The 19,647-nt window shown below is 46.6% G+C and overlaps 1 protein-coding gene across 12 annotated transcripts in view; it reads left to right on the top strand.

The window, feature by feature from the left end:
* Positions 1-19,647, top strand: part of CUX2 (cut like homeobox 2) — a 316,587-nt gene that overhangs the window by 140,388 nt on the left and 156,552 nt on the right. The window contains exon 2 of one of the 12 annotated variants that reach the window (XM_032309662.1): positions 10,232-10,325. The exons of the other annotated variants lie outside the window; for them this stretch is intronic. The gene's annotated coding sequence lies outside the window, so the exon portion shown is untranslated. The remainder of the gene's footprint in view (positions 1-10,231; positions 10,326-19,647) is intronic. 12 annotated transcript variants of the gene reach the window in all.

The following is a 19,647-nucleotide window of genomic DNA, read 5'->3' as shown; positions in this document are numbered from 1 at the left end:
AATGGACCAGAGTGACATCTTCTGCAAACTAAATTATGACATAGGCCTGGAGAGTTGATATGCCCCTGAGGTAGGACAGTGAAGTTGTATTGCTTGCCTTTCCGGCTGAAAGCTAACTGCTTCTGGTGGACCTTATTAATAGGTATGGAGAAAAAAGCGTTTCCCAGATCAATAGTTGCATACCAGGTACCAGGGGATGTGTTAATTTGCTCAAACAATGAAACCACATCTGGTACAGCAGCTACAATTGGGAGTCACTGCTTGATTAAGCTTACAATAATCCACCATCCTTCTCCAAGATCCATCTGCCTTCTGCACAGGCCAGATAGGCAAATTGAACCGGAATGTGGTGGGAATCATCACCTTGCATCTTTCAAGTCCTGGATGATGGCACTAATCTTGGCAGTCCCGCCAGGAAAGCTGTATTGCTTTGGATTTGAGATTTTCCTAGGTAGGAACAGTTCTTGTGGCTTCCACTTGGCCTTCACCACCATCATTGCCCTCAGTCCATAGGTCAGGGAGCCAGGGTGGGGATTCTGACAGCTGCTGAGTATATCTGTTCCAACTCTTTGTTCCAAGACTGGGGAAATAACCACAACTGGGCTCACTGTGAGACAGGCGTGAGCTAAAATTCCATCGGTCACCAGACCTCCAGAAGCCCCTGCTCTGGGCGAACCATAGTGACATTTCAGTTCAGTGTCAGTTCAGAGCCAGTAACCGGTAGTTCCTAAAAGGTCTGATTATTTGCTTTTCCCTAGTGTATAGTCACGCTGGTCAAAAGGCCAAAGAAAGATTTCACAGTATACATTTTCCATAGTATACCAGAGTCCTTTCTCAAGGAGACTCGGCCTCCCTTTCATTCAGGGGATGCTATAACTTTCTCTGTTTTTATGATTTAGACTTATGTTTACTTGACCTAGAACTTTCTGCTTACACAGATCAAGTTAGAATTTAGTTAAGTGTCTTATCTATTTCACTTCTAGGAACATCTTCACCAACTAACCAACACCATAGGTCTGGGTGAGACTTCTAATTGTGGCTTTGACTCTGCTGTCCATTACAGTAACCATGCTCATCTTTGCTTTGGCAGTTGAGTGCCATCATTTGGCCCTTGCTGCACCGGGATCCATTAATAATCTTGCATTTATGATTCCTAATTCAGTGACTTCAGTTACTACTGTGAGGTCTGGCCTACAGAGAACAGCAATCACAGAGCTCTTCAAGATTGCCAAGGGGTGCCTGGTTGGCTCAGTGGGTTAAAGCCTCTGCCTTCGTCTCGGGTCATGATCCCAGGGTCCTGGGATTGAGTCCTGCATCGGGCTCTCTGCTCAGTGGGGAGCCTGCTTCCCCCTCTCTTTTTCTGCCTGCCTCTCTGCCTGCTTGTGATCTCTGTCAAAAAATAAACAAACAAACAAAATCTTTAAAAATTAAAAAAAAAAAAAAAAAAGATTGCCAAGACTCCTCTTGCAAATTTATTTCTCATAGGTGTGGTGAAAAGTGTGTCTTCTGAACCCTCCCAGGATGGTTGTGTAGGTTTGGGTGTTTTTTTTTTTTAATTTTTTTAAAAGATTTTATTCATTTATTTGACAGACAGAGATCACAAGTAGGCAGAAAGGCAGGCAGAGAGAGAGAGGAAGGGAAGCAGGCTCCCTGCTGAGCAGAGAGCCTGATGTGGGGCTCTCCCAGGACCCCGGAATCATGACCTGAGCCGAAGGCAGAGGCTTTAACCCACTGAGCCACCCAGGTGCCCCGGTTGTGTAGGTTTTAAATGATAAATCCACTCTAACATTCCAATCTCCTTGCATCTCTTTACCTACATTACACTGAGGCAAGCCTGGCATTTCCAGTTCACTCGCTGTGGGCCACTTTTTGGTCCACTTTTCAGCCAACCAACTAACCAGTTAGAGCCCTTTCTGACGTCCCAGGCTGCAACAGGAGATCTAGAATCTGCTTAGTGAGCTCCTATCAATAATCCAACTTTATGTTCCTTCCACCATTATACCACATTCTTAATATCCACTCCCACATATATTTGTAAGATTCCTGTCTGCATAACTTAGAAAAGTCAAGTAGTTCTTTTGGGGTGTAGCACTCTTCGTGGGTTGTATTTTGTACCTTACCTGTAGTGGCCTTCTGGGACTTGAGCCTAGTTATAAGTCTAGGAGCAAAGAGGGTTGGTGGATGTGGGTCCTGGGGAGAATTGGCTTTGCCTCAAATGGCAACTCCTTTAGGGAAGACCATTACAGGTTTCTTAGGCAATGCAGGGTTGATACCCTCACATAAAGAGGATGGAGAAGCCATTCCCACTATGGGCAAGGAGGCCTTCTTTCACTAGTAAAGAAGCCTCATCAGAATTTAGGAGTTCAGTGTCCCGGATTTCATCAGGGTCTTCTTGTATGTCCCCATTCCGACTTCAATGATCTCATTTATTCCCCATTGAGGCCCTCACTTCAGCAGCAGACACATTATAAACAAAGTTCTCTAATCCTTATGGGATCTTATGATCTTTTTTTAAAAAAAATTTTTAATTAATTAATTTATTTAACAGACAGAAATCACAAGTAGGCAGAGAGGCAGGCAGAGAGAGAGGAAGGGAAGCAGGCTCCCCGCTGAGCAGAGAGCCCGATGTGGGGCTCAATCCCAGGACTCTGGGATCATGACCCGGGCCGAAGGCAGAGGCTTTAACCCACTGAGCCACGCAGGCGCCCCCACCTAATATATTCTTTAACTGAATTCCCTTTCTCCTAAAAACAGAAAGAAAACAGTAGCCACACTACAAGGCTGAGACTTCATCTTGCATTGTAATTCAGCAAGTTGCCGGATGAAATTTCGGTGTTGATTTTCAGCAGTCTCAGCCCTGCAGCCACAGGCTATAAGGGTCTCTTTCTGGGGGCACAGAGAAGCTTTCAGATCATTTATGTGGTGCTTGAGCTGGGAATTCAAATCCCTGAGCTCATCCTTTTCTTTCCCTACTTTGTCCAGCTACATTGGAATAACCAGCTAATCTCATTATAATTCATTATTTTGCCAAAAATACTGAAAGTATCATATACACAGTCACTCAGACCCCTGCTCTTTATAACGTGGTTGGTGAGGAATACCCAGTGGTGATATTTTGCATCTCTGTATTGCCATATTGCACTGTGGACTATCCGTGCTCTCTTAACTTCTGGAAATAGACTCATTAGAGCCCTTATTCTAATCAGATTAGTGAGCCAGTTCCAAGAAGCCTTGTATCAATTCAGAAAACGCATCCTTAAAATTCTGTTCCTTTAGAAACATTCTCAGGACCAAAATCTGCATTTGAGTTCTCCAGAGAAATAGATCCAGCAACAAGAAGTGTGTGTGTGTGTGTGTGTGTGTGTGTGTACACACAAAGAGATTTATTATAAGGAATTGGCTCATGCAATTATAGAGGCTGAGAGGTCCCACAAGCTAGAGACCCAGGAGAGCTGAATGTGTAGTTGAACCAAATACATTCAGAGTAATGCAGGCTCTGATAGAGATGTGAAGGAAATGTCCGGGGAGAGCAACTGAAATCTGCTCGGAGGGGTCAGGAAGGGCTCCTTGGAGGAAGTGACACTTGAACTGTGTTGTGAAGGATGAGGAAGGGTTTGCCAGGAAAACTGGGTGGGAATGGGAACTCCTGGCGTAAAGACCATGAGTGCTTGGGTTCCTATATCTAGTTCAGTGTGACCTAAACCAAGGTAAGTGTGGGGACATGACAGGGACACAAGTGGGGAGTGAGGTAGACAGGCCACCCCGAGGGCCATAGGAGTTATCCAGCGCTTCAAGCAGGGGAGTGGCAGTGTATACTAGGAACTGCTCTGGGGGTTGTTTACTGAGCACCTACTGTGTGCCAGGTCCTGTGGTTTCAGTGGTGAGAACAGAGGAGGTCCCTACCCTCCTGGAGCTGACATTCTACAGGGAGAATAGGACCATAAGCGATAGAAAAGTGAAATGTGTGGTCATTCTTTAGCAATAAGTGATATGAGAAGGAAGAGCAGGGGCCAAGTGTGTGTGTTGGGGGAGCAGAGTCAGGGTAGAGCTAATGCGGTTTTAAATAGTGGCTCACTGAGAAGGTGACTTTGGGGCCCTTGACGGATATGAATACAGCAGCCATGAGGAGAGCTTGGAGAAAGCATTCCTAGCTGAGAGAGCCACCAAGGCACTGTGCAAAATGGCATAGCCACTATGGGAAACAGTTTGGTGGTTTCTCATAGAATTACCATATAGCCCAGCAATTCCACTCCCAAGAATGTTCCCAAAAGAATTGAAACAGCTGTTCAAACAAAAACATGCACATGAATGTTCATAGCAGCATTATTCACAATAGCCGAAAGGTGGAAACAACAGTGTCCATTAACAGACAAACAGATAAACGAAACACAGTCTGTCCATACAATGGAATATATGATTCAGCCATAAAAGGGAATAAAGCACCGATACATGCTACAACATGAATAAACCTTGAAAGTAGTGTGCCAGATGAAAGAAGCCGGTCACAAAAGGCCACGGAGTATATAATTTCATTTCCACAAAATGTCCAGAATAGACAAATCCACTGGGACAGAACATAGGGTTGCCAGGGGCTGGGGGGAAGAGGAAATGGGAAATGAGTGCTTACTGGTTTTGGGGGGTGATGAAAATGATCTGGAACTAGATAGAGGTGACTGTTGCAAAACAGTCTTAACGTACTAAATGACACAGAACCAAACACAAAATGGTTCAAATGCAGGGCACCTGGGTGGCTCGGTCCGTTAAGCCTCTGATTCTTGATTTCAGCTCAGACTGTGATCTCAGGGTGGGGAGATCCAGCCCCGAGTTGCACTCAGCACATTGCACTCAGCCCCCAATCTGCTTGTCCCTCTCTTTCCCCTTGTGCTCTCCCACTATCTTTCTAACGCATACATACATAAAATGGTTCAAATGTTAAATTTGTGTTATATGTACTCTACCACAATTAGTGCCTCTTGATTGAAGGGAGAGCGAGGAAGCTGATGTACATAGGTCCTGGGTGGAGACTTTGGTCTTTACTGCCAATAAGGTAGGAGCCAGGGAAGGTCTGCAGCAGAAGAGTGAGGTCACGGACTTAGGTGCTGGCTCTGGCAGCCACTGGAGGCTAAACTCAAGGGACTGTGCCCAGGAGCCAGGAGACCCATGGGGAGGCCACCATAGCCATCCACACATGTCGCGATGGGGGGATGAGAAGGCAGGGGAGGGGGTGAGAAGGGATGTAATTTCTGGCTCTAATTTAAAAGTCAGACCTGCGGGGCTTGCTGATGGGTCACATGTAAGGTGTGAGAGAGTGAGGGGCATCCGGGATAACAGGTTTTAGCCAGACCCGAGTGAAGGATGGCGCTGCCATCACTGAGGAGTGGCTGTATGGAGGAGAGCAGCAGCTCAGCTCTGGGGCTGTGGACTTCTGGGCAAGTAGGCCTCTGCCCTGACCTCGCCAGGGCAGATGGTAGGCAAGGTCTGGTGGGGAGGGGGTCAGGCCTGCAGTTGAGCAGCCTCAGGAAACGCTGCAAGGGTAGCAGGGTCAGGGAGTTTTGTGTCCAAAAATAAAGTGATGGGGACTCTACCAAGCCCTCATTGGGAGCCAGACACTGAACTCTTGGCCTGTGTCATTTCATTTAAGGGACACAGCTCCCACTGAGGTTGGGACAGTTGTTAACCCATTTTATAGGTGGGCATGGAAAGCTCAGAGAAGTTAGGAGACTTGCCCGAGGTCACCCAGCAAGTAAGCGGCTGGCCAGTATTTAACCTCCGGGAACGTGGCTCCAGGACCCATCACTTGTTTTTCAGGGAATGTTTTTTAGGGCAAGAGCTAGTGCCTTTGAAGGCAATGCTGGAATTTGCAGGTTCTTGCTGTCCAAAGTCGCAGGTGGGTAGGGAGGGGTCAGGATTTGGTCTAAGAATACTCCGTGGAAAGGGCAGTAGGGGCAGCTCGGGGCCAGAGATGAGAGACTTTGGTCCAAGGCAGTCTCATCGCCCTCCTTCTTATTCTGCTGATATTATAATTATTGTTATTGTCAAATTAGATTAAAGTCAGTCCCTTTGGAGAAGGGAAATTTCTGGAAGGAAAATCACCAAGAGTTTACTAGAGGTTTTTCCAAGGTGGTGAGATTTTTCAAAAGATTTTATTATGGAAAATTGTAGACATCCACAGTAACAGGAAAAGACGATGAACCCCTTTGTCTTGATCACCCAACACCAACTGTTGTCAGCAGCCTGCTGTTCTGATCTCATTTATCCAACCGACCCCCTCCACTTTTTTTTCCTAGAATATTCTGAAAACCGCAGAGAGATTGTTGCACTCATAGGTGGAGGTGGTGGGATTTTGAGTGATAATTATTTTTGATTCATCTGGATTTCCTAATTTGTGTACAGAGATGTATATTTTTTGTCTGGCTTCAAAAATTGCTGAACTTTTTGGTCACCTCTGTTTCCTCATCTGTAAAATGGGGCTGCTCACCGGAGTCAGGGAGCTCATCTCTGTAACCTGCTGACACAGGCCACAGCATAGGGCCTGCTGTTTGTACTATTATTTTGAGTGAGGTATAATTTTTAAGTTGTAGATTCTGTTTTCTGGCTCTTCGCCAGAACAGGAGCTGCTCTGTTCGGAACCACCATCTCCTTGCCCTCTCGGCCTCCCCCACCTGGCAGGTACATACACATGACATGGTGAGAGCCTACATTCTCCCACTGGCTGGGAGACCCTGTGCTGGCTCCCAACTTCTCTGTTTCCACATCTGTTTGTCGAGATTGTCACAGCAGCCATAGGGCTGCCCCAGAGGGCTGCTTTGCCTGAATGGAATGAACTAGTGTGAATTAAGGTGCAATACGGTGCTTGGCGTCTGGGTTGGCATCCTCTCTCCGGTCTTCGGGGATGGGCATGGGGCTGGGACAGGAATGAGGTGTGGAGCCACCAGCCAGCGGAACAAGCTTTGGCCACCATGCAATCCAGTAGTCAGGTCAGATGGGTTCAGCCCTGCTGTGAGGTTTTAGACAAGTGCCTTAACCTCCCTCGGCAGCCATATAGACAGCTCTAGCCTGGGCTGTCGAGAAAGATGCAGAGGTTGGGGCTCCAGCTGTCGGGACTCCCACACCCCTACCCTTCTTCACCCCCCTCCCACCCAGTCCCCCAAACAGTGGCCACAGCCAGGCAGGCCGGCCGGCGGGAGGGGCTTGGCATGAGGACCAGCAGATGCCAGTCTCGCTCTGCGCACAGATGTATCTGCCAGTTTCTGATGGGGAGAAGCGATCTGGGAGTCACTCACTTCATTGATAATTAAATTCAAATTAAGAGAGATTTGCATTTATCAAAAGCCTGTTTGACAAGGTGTCACTGTTCCCATCCAGCACCCGGGCAGGCGCTGGGGAGACTGGGGAGTGGGCAAGGGGAGGTGCAGCTACTTGGGGATAGGGAGGGAGTGACGGGTAGGGGCAGGGGAGTGGAGAGAACAGCAGAGAGGCTGCCTGTCCGCCCTTCATTATTACAGAGGGTCATGGCTCAGTGTAAATGGGATGAAACACTGTGTGGCCTTCATCAGACTGCTCAACCTTTCTGAACCTCGGTTCCCCACAGCAGCCCCCAGGGACTCCTTCCAAGGAGACGGACTGCTACCATTTGGCTTTGGGTTAGGCAAGGAATCCCCAACCCTGCCACCCTTCACGGCTGGAAGCAGGAAGGCCGTGGATCCGTCGGGGATGCTGGTGGTGCCCCCGCCCCACCCCTCCAACTCCCTTCGCCAGCTAGTGCTGCCAGCTGTTGTGAGCTGGCAAGTAGCAGCTCCCACTGTTCCCCTTTCCAGGGAATTCTCAACCTCTCAACCTCTCAGCCTGCCTGCCCGGAAGATGTCTCATCCCACCTCACTCCTGACTGATTCAGGGGACCAACAGCTTGGTTCCTTCCTTTAAGGCAGGACCTCCCTTTGGTACCATTCACCCTCCAGAGCCTCCCCCTGGGATCAGGTTGGGACTCGACTCCTGCTGAGCCCAGCTGTCTGCCCAACTTCTGCCCCTGCCCCCACCTGCCTCCCTCACTCCCTCCAGGTTCCTTCTGAGTGCCTTCCCTCCGTGAGTCACCTGCACGAGAATCCCCACCTCAGGTTCTGCTGGGAGAGCATCCAGCCCAGGACAGAACCCAATCCAGACTCAAGTCCCGTCTTCAGTACTGTGTGATCTCCTGCCAGTTTTCAGCCTCCCTGAGCCGCATGGGGCACACGGGATAAGATAGGCCCCACTTCTTTGGGTTGTTTGCTAGAAGCGGGGAGAATTGTGGGTATGACTTTCCTTCTTGCCAATTAGAGGCTCTGTTGGTGTGAGTGGTCCAAGTGTGCTTGGTAGAAGGAGAGTGGAGAGGGTTTGGGGAGAGAAAAGAGAGAGGTGTGGGGGTGGGGGGCAGAGGGGTAGATTCAAGAGACATCTAGGAAACAGAATGTTGGGGTTTTAGAAGTAGATACAGAGAGGAGAGAGGGATACTCAAGGACGACGTCTAGGGTTGGAGGGCTAGGTGGGGGATGGAGCCCCTCCTGGGATGCAGGAATCTCCTCATACCCCTGGGAGCCTTCCCGGTGAAGAGGTCAGTGCTCGTGTTGGGGAGAAGAATAGCCTTTACTTGCTGTGTGATTCTGGGCAAGTCACTCTGGTCCTTAGTTTGCTCATCTGAACAATCATAACATCTCTCCTGCCACTGACAGTCAAAGGGTCTACACTGTGGGCTCAATAAAGTAATATTGTCATCACCACAGATATTTCTCTAAAGAAGTGAGGCAGCAAGAAACACCAAAGTCAGACTTCAGAAGAACAGCCTGTGTAGTGGGTCTCTGGGCAGTTGTTAAATTCCCCTCCGTGGGAGACCCAGTGATCCAGGAAGGAGCCCCTGGACAGCTGGTTCAGGAAGAGGCTTATGTTCAGAAATACTGGCTTTTGAGGTCATGGTTACCGAAATGGTTGCTGTTCAAGCTCTGCATTGGGGCAAAGCTTCCTGGATGCTCAGAGGGTGCTTGTCCTATGGCAGTGGGAGTTCCTGGCTTTATCTGATCTATTTCCCCACCACGTGTCAGACCAGCCAATTGCTTCTCCTTCCTTGGGAGGCTTTGTATTGTGGCAAAGAAAACCTGATAGAAGAAAATCTACTATACAAAGTGGATGAACAAAGGGATGACTGTATATGCATTACACAGGCTCATCTGTTCCTTGCACAGTGCTCGACTTCCCAAGGTCATTTCAAATAGGATAAGATTTCAAAGGAAAGGTTTCCTCTAAGAAACTGCCTGTTGTGTCAAAAGCGTGGGGCCCACCTTCAATCTGCCGAAGGGTTGTTCGTAGTTACAGGTCCTGGGTGTTAAAATCGGACACACTTGGATGGACTCTGCCTTGAATTCGCTGTGTGACCTTAGTTGTCACTTGACCTCTCTGAGCCTCCATCTTCTTATATGTAAAATGGAGCTATGAACAGAGCAGTTGGGAGGAGTGAGGTGGTCATGGGGCCAAGTTCAGAATAACTGTCAGTATTTGGCATTTCCAGGTAACTTCTCTTCTTTACATCCTATTCTGGTTCAGCTCCCCCTCCTTCACTTTGCTCCTGGCCGAAAATTTCCCATTGTTGAGATGTTCTTTGTCAACTATGCTTGCAAAAGCAGTAGAAGAGTTAGGGTGAGCTGGAAACCCAGTTAACAACTTTCCAAGCACCCATGTAGGGCTTTAGAGGGGCCAGATTTCCTGAGCAGAGGGGTGGGAACAGCCAGTCCAGGATTCTGCTGATGGGGGACAATTGTTCTGGAAGCAAGTTTCACTTTTCCATCAGTATTGTAGATTGAGCTGGCAGCAAAGAGATTTTTGGCGTTTAATTGAGGTCTTTCTTTTTTTAAACAAAGAGTTATAATACAGCCTGTCAAATTGAGAACTCCCTCTTGATACAGAAAAATGTATACAGAGGGTAATTTTATTCTCCTGGCCATGGTGAAGGCAGGTCTTCAGAAGTAATCAGCTACCAGCTTTGGCTGGGTGTGTCCTCATCTTTCATGTTAATCGGTTTCATTTAGTTGATGTTTTCTATTTACCCACAAAACCAGAAAAAACGCCACAGCTAAATACGGTCCCTGCGTAGGCAGCTGAGGTGGTCTGAAGTTAGGGAACGTGGAGGGAAAGATTGGGGTGGGGTGGGGTTTTTTTGTTTGTTTGTTTAGGGTTTTGTTTTGTTTTGTTTTGTTTTGCATAATAGGAATTGCAAGGATCTGCACCCCTTGTCATACCTTGACTGGGGCTCCAAGGCTGTGGAGATCTCTGATGTGACCTCAAAAGCTGTGTGACCTTGGGTAGGTTATACCACCTCTCTGAGCGTCAGTATTCTTCTCTATAAAGTGGCATCATATCTTTTCTGATGTTCCAAGTTGGCCTCTCCTGTGGCTCAGTTTTCCCACCTACGTACAGTGCCTGAGAAGTAAGGGAGACCAGGTGACACCTATGGGACACATGTCTCCAGTTTCATTTTATTATTATTATTTTTAATCATCTCAAGAGATGAGAGGAGACGGCATATGGAGGGAGATCTTCTTTGTTGGTCACCAAGCCTCGATTCCTTAGACCCTTAGAATTAAAATTATAATTAAACCTGTGGCTTAGGCACAAATTAGGGATTCAGGGACCTAGTTTAATATCCGCCCTCCCCAGCACACTATGACACACGGTTCTTGGCAGAAGTGTCCCTCCTCTCTTCAAAGGAGGCAATTTTTTTTTTCTTAAGTTGACACCACACCCAATGTGGGGCTTGAACTCATGACCCCGAGATCAGAGTCCCGTGCTATACCAGCTGAGCCAGCCAGGCACCCCACAACAGAGACAGTGTTTTGCGATTATTAAGTGAGCAGGCTCTGGACACAGAAACCTGTGCCTGCCACTTGTTTGGTAACTAGGGTTACGTGTTCTCCTTTTCTATGCCTCAATTTCCCCATCTGTAAGAGAGGCACGGTACCATCTCCTTGGGCTAAGTGAGATGATAATAAAAATGGTGTTTGCTGAGGACTTGTTCTCTGTCTAGCCTTGTGCTAAGCATCATCTAAGTATCAAAGCATCTATGAACAATCCCATAAGGTGGGTACCTACATTATCCCCATGTTTCAGGTAGGGAAAACTGAGGCTCATAGAGGTAAAGTAACTTTCCCCAAGTCACACAGCAGGTAAGTAGCAGAGTTTAAGTCTCAGCTGTGGGCAGTTTCAAAACCTGGGCTCCTGAGCCCCAAGTTATGTGACCTCCTGATAAATGTCAAGGTCGCAGCTCTGTACCTGGTATGTAGTAAGCACCCACTAAATATCGGCTGCGGTGACCATGACAACGGTGGAAATGCTTGGGCAACCTTTGCTTGGGGGCAGGGGACAGAATGTAGGATGGGTTTCCCGGTGAGTTCTATCATGGATTCATAAATTTCCATCAGATTTCCAAATGGGAAGTCTCATGCTGAGATGAGCCACATGCAAAGTACGGCCTTCCCAACTAGAATAAAAGGGATGTATTTATATATACATGCTCACACTTTGGTATCTCAGAAGCCAGGCAGAATATTGCAAAGCAATGTAGAATGGCATAAAATATCGTCCCAATTTAATCCATCTATCTAGTGTTCCATCTAATTACTATATTAGAAAAGTCTTCAGACCATGTATTGAACATTATAAATGGGAATAAAATGATTCTGGTAATGGCTTAATAAAACAGGTGAGGTAGCTCCGTCTGTCTGCCTGTATCCTTGGACCATGGCCAGATTGATTTGTCAGGGAAGAAAGAAAAAAAAAAGAAAGAAAAGAAATGGGCTTGTGTTGTTGCACTTTGGAGATTGTCTCCATTAGGGGCCTTTGATTTTATTCTTGTTTTTCCTTATGAGAAGTGGTTATCGGTTCCTTTTGTTAACAGCAAAATATGTAGAACTGATGGAAAAACTGACAGCAGCCGTTTCATATTTTATAAAGCCGCTCCCGGCTTGTAATTTGCCGGTTGGGATGAATCGGGGAACTCTGAAACTCCTGGTGAATTTGCAGCTGATGGCTGCAGTCTTATCTGAGGGCATGTGTAACCATTGGGATTTAGCTGCCCCGAGAAGCCACAGCTGGGGGAAGTAGAGGGACAAGAAATTATACATCAACCATTTGGAACTAGAGCTGACCAGTCAGAGGAGATCTGGGCCTTTTGTGCATCAAATCATTCTTTCCTCCATGGGCCTAGATAGGTGTTTGCTTTTCCAGATCTTGGAAAATATAAATCAGAAATCAGAAAATGACTTTCCTTTTCTGATTTATATAAATATAAATATATATATTTATATAAATATAAATCAGATATATATATAAATATATATTTATATAAATTTATATAAATATAAATCAGAATATATATATAAATATATAAATTTATATAAATATAAATCAGAAAATGACTTTCCCTTCTCCCACTCTCCAAATGCTCATTGTCTTTGTACCATGAGACCCTGTTCCCTTTCCTTAAAAGCTGCCATTGCTAGTGAGACTTGACACATCCCTGCTTGAATTCGCTCCTGGCTTTGGAACTGGTGTCCAGCAACCAGTGACAGGCAGGCCACACTACCCATAGATGTGTGTCCCTCTCCACTTCTGAGATATTGTGCTGTGATGGAGAGAAAAACACCCCCCCCAAGTGCTGTGCATTGTTCCAGGCCCAAACTCTAATTTCTTGCTCCGAGTAGACTAATATGCGGGTGTCGGAGGTTAAATTCCAGTGCACCAAGAAGGTGCCCATCCTTCTCTGAGGCCTAGCATTCACACCAGGCGTCATCCGCGTTGTCATGGCTACACGGGCCCAGGACCCCAGAGACAGGAGCGCAGAATTAATGGCAGTCCCGAGTAAAGGATTCCTGTCTTGGCGAGGTTGATGGATTACATTGATGTACCATTTGTCATACTGTAATTGTTCTGGCAAATGTAATACCCACTAGTATAAACATTGTACTGCTTTGCTAATAAAACCCAAAATAGGAAGAGAAAGGATGATACAGTGTTATGCTCACTTAAAGAGACAATGCCTCCTTTCCAAGTTGGAGCCCACTTCTTCTTCCAGAAACCTCAGTGCCTAATGCCTTCTCCATCGATGTGCACACATGTGCTAAGCAGCTGTCCGGCACCCGCCGTCCCAGCATGTGTAGTGTGGGGTGTGTGTGCAGACATACTCTCTTAGTTTCTCTCTGTCAGCACCTCCCATAATTTCTCTCTCTCTCTCTCTCTCTCTTTTTTTTTTTTTTTACAATTCCTCTTCTTGGGGGTTTCATCCAGTGCGGCTCAGGACTGACTGACTAGTTATTGCTCAAAACCTTGTTGAGTTTCCTTGGTGCCTGCCTGGCATCCCTAATGGAGGCTGTTGGTCCAAATTGACTTGGCATTCAAGGCTCTGCTCTGGCACCGCTGTTGCTCCCGAGAGGTCTTCCCGGACCAGCCCACCTTCCCTGAGCGCACGCCTCTCAGGCCTGTGTGACCCACAGTGAACCTGCCACCGCCTGGTACCTGTACTGCCTTATCCCTGTCATCAGATCACGAGGTTCTAGAAGGACTATTCCTGTTAGTAATGCACTCAGCTGCAAACAACTGGAAACTTGGCTAGTGATGCCTTAAATTTATGGGTGTATTTTTTTGTTGTTGTTAGACCTTTATTTTTGGAGCAGTTTTAGGTTCACAGAAAAATTGAGCAGGAAGTACAGAGAGTTCCCATACAACCTTTGCCCCCACATATGTGTAGTCCCCCACATCAGCATTCCTCGCCAGAGGGGTACATTTGTTACAGTTGATGAACCTAACACTGGCATGTCATCACCCAAAATCTGTATAGTTTCCGTCAGGGTTCAGTATTCGTGCTGTAGGTTCTGTGTATTTGGAGAAATGTACAACGACATGTATCTACCGTTAGAATATCATATGGAGTATTTTCACTGCCCTAAAAATCTTCTGTGCTCTGCCTGTTCATCCTTCCCTCCTGCTAACCCCCAGCAACCCCTAGTGTTTTTACTGTCTCCCTGGTTTTGCCTTTTCCAGAAAGCCCTAGAGTTGACATCATATAGTATGTAGCCTTTTCAGATTGGCTTCTTTCACCTAATAATACGTCATTAAGGTTCCTCCATGTCTTTTAACATGGCTTCATGGCTCATTTCTTTTTAGCACTGAATAATACTCCATTGTCTGGGTACACCACAGTTTATCCACTTACCAACCAAAGGACATCTTGAGCGTTTGTTTTTCTCAAATGACAAAGTTCACAGGTAGGTGACTCTCTGTCTTTCCATTCTGCCATAACGGCCTCCATCTTCATAGCTGCAAGATGGCAGCTTCTCCTTCCGGTCTCATGTTTGCAGGCCAGGAAGGAAAAGAAGGGAAGGCCAAAGGGACAGAGGGCAAAGGTTTTCTTCCAGTGAGGATTTTACCTTTTAGGTCAGGAAGTGAAGCCCCCTTCAGGGACATCTAATCTTCATCTCATTGTCCAGGACTCTCACTGGTCACTCGTAGCTACACAGGAGGCTGGGAAACCAATCCTTGTAGCTTTCCATCCTCTGGTAGAAGGTGGTGTAATGGTTGAATTATGTCCTCCTCAAAATTCACAGTTTGAAGTCCTAGCCCCCAATACCTCAGAATGTGGCTCTATTTGGAGATAGGTAATTACCTTGACCTTAAAAGGTAGTCAAATTAAAATAAGATCATTGGGGTGAGCCCTAATCCAGTATGAATGGTATCCTTATAAGAAGAGGCAGTTCGGATGAGATGTACATGTACAGAAGAAAGACCATGTGAAGACACAGGACAACCATCTACAAGCCAAGAAGAGAGGCCTCGGAAGAAGCCAACCCTGCCAACACCTCTATCTAAAACTTCTGTCCTCCAGAATTGTGAGAAAAGAATTTTCTGTTATTTAAAGCTACCCAGTCTGTGGTACTTTTGTTGTGGCAGCCCTAGCAAACAAATGCAGATGATAAAGGAGAAAGGGATTGGAATAGCTTTTGGGGAGCCAATGTATTGTCCTTGCCACAGGTGGGTTTTCTGGTTATCCTGTTTTACAGAAGAGTAAAGAGAGTCAGGGTCAGTGACAAGCCTGGTGCTACAATCGCAGTCTAGTATAATGGTCAGAGTTTTGACAGAGACCCCCTGGGTTTGAATCCCAGCTCCACCACTCATACTTCTGTGCAGCTGTGATTGAATTGCTTCATTCCCCCGAGCCTCAGTTTCCTCCTCTGTAAAATGGAGGTGACAGTAGCTCTGATCTCCCAGAGCTGATATGAGAGTTATAAATGAGAGGGACTATTGGGAAATTATATAGAGTTCCCAGGGTGTAACACTGTTTCGTAGGTGCTCACAGAGCTGAAATTGGAACCCAGATCTGTCTGATTCCCAGGCCTGGCATTCTGCTCCCCTGGGAGGGTAGCCAGGTCAGAGCAGCACAGAAATGGCTGGGATTTCTGTCCCCATGATCCATTCTGTCTCTGTTCCCACAGCCCAAAGGGCATCCACTGTGCACTGTCCGCCCAGGGAAGCCCCTTCTTCCCTGGAACCCCTGCATGTGGAGTGAGGGGCTGAGCAGAAGCCTGGGGCCCTCTCACTCTCCCAGCTCCAGGATCCAGCTCTTGGAGGTTGGGGACCCCGATGGTGAGATCACATGGAGCCAGGTTGGATAACAGACTCTGGTATTGAGAGGAGACCATATGAAAGTGGATGGTGTGCCCCCTCGGAGCTGAGCACCTATAAGGCTGTCGTTGGGGGTCACCTGGCAGAGGAGGAGGAAGGCACAGCTGCTGGCCTATAGCAGACCCTGAGATCGTATAGCCAAATGTGGAAAAGACCCAGGTAGACATGTCCTGGAAGGTGATGTATCCAGGAGGGCTCGGTAAGTGAGAACTTTTGGGTGGTCCAGATCCCCAGACACATGGTCAAGGACCATGGTCCTTGGCCTGTCCCTGAAAATACTTCCTCTAATACAGTGGTGCCACTGTGGTGGAAAACAGTATGGCAGCCCCCCCAAAACACTCAGAATTACCATGTAGTCCAGCAATTCCCCTTCTGGGCATATCCCCAAAAGAATTAGAAACAAGAACTTGAACAGATATTTCTATATCCATGTTCACAGCAGCATTAATTATAATAGCCAAAAGATAGAAGCAAGCCAAGTGCCCATCGCCAGATGAGTGGATAAACAAATATGGTCTAGTCATACAATGGAGTATTATTTAGCCTTCAGAAGGAAGGCAGTTGTTCAGCTTGGTCATGATTCCAGTGTCCTGGGATTGAGAGCCACACTGGGCTCTCTGCTCAGCAGGGAGTCTGTCTCTCCCTTTGCCCGTCCCCTACCCCTTCTCATGTCTTCTCTCTCTCTCTCTCTCTCATAAAAATAAATTAATTAGTTTTATGAAAAGGAAGGCAGTTGTGACCTGTGCTGTTATATGGAGGAATCTTCAGGACATTAAGCTAAGTGAATAAGCAGTCAGAAAAAGACAGGTACTATATGATTCTGCTGTATCATACTATGTGACTGACACCCAGAGGAGTCAAGTTCATAGAGATAGTAGAATGGTGGCTGCCAGGGGCTAGGGAGTTAGTGTTTTATGCGTACTGATTTTCACTTGCAAGATGAAAAAGTCATCAAAGTAGATGGTGGTGATGGGTCCACAACTAATCCTGTTCAACTGTACACTTAAAAATAGTTGAAAATGGTGAATTTTATGTTATGTATATTTTACCACAATAGAAATACTGCTTTCGTTACTGCTGCTACTACTGGTAATACCAGTGATAATAAATGATGCTGCACTGCATACTTGACACAAATTATCACATGGGATCCTCCCAATAACCCTAAGTGGACACCATTAATAAGTAGTTAAGGACACGAACAGTACTGAGGTTCAGAGAGGTTAATACATTTGTCCAAGGTCACACCGCTAGCAAATGGCTGAACTGGGCTTGGGACACATGTCTGTGTGTGCAAAATGCAGTCTTTCAACCATACCACCCTAGTCTGCCCCAGATTTTGATTAAAGCAAGGCTGAACTTGACACTATTGACATTTTGGGTTGGATAATCCTGTGTTGTGGGTGGGGGGCATCCTAAGCATTGTTGCATGTGTAGCTGCGTTCCTGGACTTCTTCCACTAGATGCCAATAGCACACACTTCCCACCGGTCAAAGTGAGATGGCCGAAAATGTCTCTAGACATTACCAAATATCCCCAAGGGGGCAAAATCACCCCCAGTTAGACCCACTGGCTTAACAGGGGCCTCCTGGCAGCCCAGAGAATATCAGACAGTTGCTGTCGCTGTCACCAAGGTAGATTCACTGGCCTGTAAGTGACTGCTTGCTCTCAAGCTCATGAGAACCCACATTTTAGAGCCACATCAATGGATGGAAATCAGCATGTTCACAAAAGGTCACTGGGGTGGGTAGGGGGCACAAATGCTTTCTTCCCTATGGAAAATATTTTTTTCACAGGAGAGTCCGCACTGCCTAGACCCCCTCATGCTCAAAATGTCCAGACAGCTTGAACATCCCTTTTGGCATGAAGCTGGGCCCACCCTTACTTGTAGCTTCAACAGTGCTCATTTGTAAAATGGCTCAAGTTAGCAAAAAAATGTCCATGCAGGTATGTGTATGTAGATGGTCTACCCACATAGTGGCATTGTAGCCTTTCAATTAAAGATATTGGGACACTGCTGGATGAGTAAAGAAAGTGGTAGAATAGGATCCCATTTGGGGGAAAAATTCTACTTATGAATGTATCTGTTAGTTCATGTGTAATGAAAAGCCCAGAAGGGTAGATGCCAGAATGTTCCAGTAGTTTTGTTCACATCTGTATCCCCAGTGCCCTGGCATACGGTAGGTACCAAATCATTCTCAATAACTGAGTCGGGTTTGAAAGACTGGGCTGTCAAACTTTCTTCTTTGTGTGCTTCTCTGTCATTTGAATTCTTTTTTAAAGATTTTATTTATTTACTTGACAGAGAGAGATCACAAGTAGGCAGAGAGGCAGGCAGAGAGAGTGAGAGGGAAGCAGGCTCCCTGCTGAGCAGAGAGCCCCATGCAGGACTCGATCCCAGGACCCTGAGATCATGACCTGAGCTGAAGGCAGCAGCTTAACCCACTGAGCCATCCAGGCACCCAGTCATTCGAATTTTTTAATAATGAGCATATATTAATTTTGTGGCTAAAGGGGGAAAAAACTTCCCCCTGAGTCCCCAAAGAAAGGAAATTAAAAAAAAAAAAAAAAAAGATGCCTTGAATTTGCTTAGCTCTTCTCTTCCTTCTACAGAGCTCAGAACTCACGCGCCCATCTTGCCTAAGCCGGGGAAAGAAGCAAGGCTTGTGCTTTATGGTCCTTGTTCAGTCATGCATTGATAACATTGGACTCCCAAAGAAAGTTGCTTCTTTATATTTATTTCTCTCGCTTTGGTTTTTCCCCTGGGCATTTGAAGTGGAGTGGGGGAGACCAACAGGCAGTGGGCATGGACAGGAAGGCAGTCAGAGAGGGGATTGGGCCCTGGAAGGTTCAGTCTTGCTGCTATCCTAGGCAGGAGGTAGAGGGCTGGACCAGGTGACCCCTTGGTAGAGAGGGAGCTTCTACTCCGGTCACTTCCTCTCTCCTTGCCTGTGAGAGTCCTTCCAGAGCTGCCCAGGCACTGGGAGAAGCTTGGGGGCATGTGGAAGTCGGAGAAGAAAAACAGGAACTAGATTTTGGGGGGAAACAAGTTTCAGGACCACAAAGGAGACGGGCATGTCATTTTTTTTGCAGTGATACAAGAGGGAGAAGAAACACACCCCCACCCCCAGCCTCCCGATCTCTGAATATTCCAAAGGCCTTTGAGTTTCTCCAATAGCATCTCAGATGTTTCTTAAAGTTTACAACTGACCCGATTCGTAGAAGAAGATAAACACCCTTCCCATGTTTGGAGTCATATGTAATTTTTATCTCTTGACCTTTAAATGTAAGCAGCAGTAAAATGAAGAACTATTGCCGTCATTTAACACTCTGGCTGTACTAACTGGTTCCTGCCTGAGAACCGTGGTTTTAAATTGGCTAATGCAGAATACTTGCAGAGCTAATAATAATTCAGATTACTCCTGTCAGCTATTCCGGTTTCATGGGTAATTTAGTAGTTGAATAAATTTTTAAAAAAATTCATTCGTTACCATGCACTGTTATGAATCAGTAGATGGTTTACCATTGGCAGCAGTAACTGTAAGAAGATTTAAATTGCTACTGAAAAGGATTTGAGTGAAGGTAATGTTTTATAATGTTCTAAGCCATATGCACTACTTTCAGGCCTCATCAGTTTTACATTGATTCCTAGTGAAGTGTTTAATTGCATCATGAATGCAATATAATTCAGTTCTTTCTGCTAATATGGTATATATCTCAAAGTGATATACAGCACTGACAGGGAGAATTCGCAGTTGCGTCCGGATTTGGGAGGGCAGTGAGAATTGGGCGCCTACTGGATGCATGAAGAGCAGGCGGCGGAGGGGGAGGCTGTAGCCTGGTGCCATCTTGCTGAGACTGTGTGGGGGGCTGTCATAAGTGTGCGCGGGGAGGGGTGGGCATGCTGTCGCCAGCCCTCAGTGCTGACGGCCAGCCCGAGAGGGGCCCGGT

This window comes from Mustela erminea, chromosome 13, assembly GCF_009829155.1.
Source record: "Mustela erminea isolate mMusErm1 chromosome 13, mMusErm1.Pri, whole genome shotgun sequence".
Classification (NCBI taxonomy): domain Eukaryota; kingdom Metazoa; phylum Chordata; class Mammalia; order Carnivora; family Mustelidae; genus Mustela; species Mustela erminea.
This window is presented reverse-complemented; position numbering and strand designations above follow the sequence as displayed.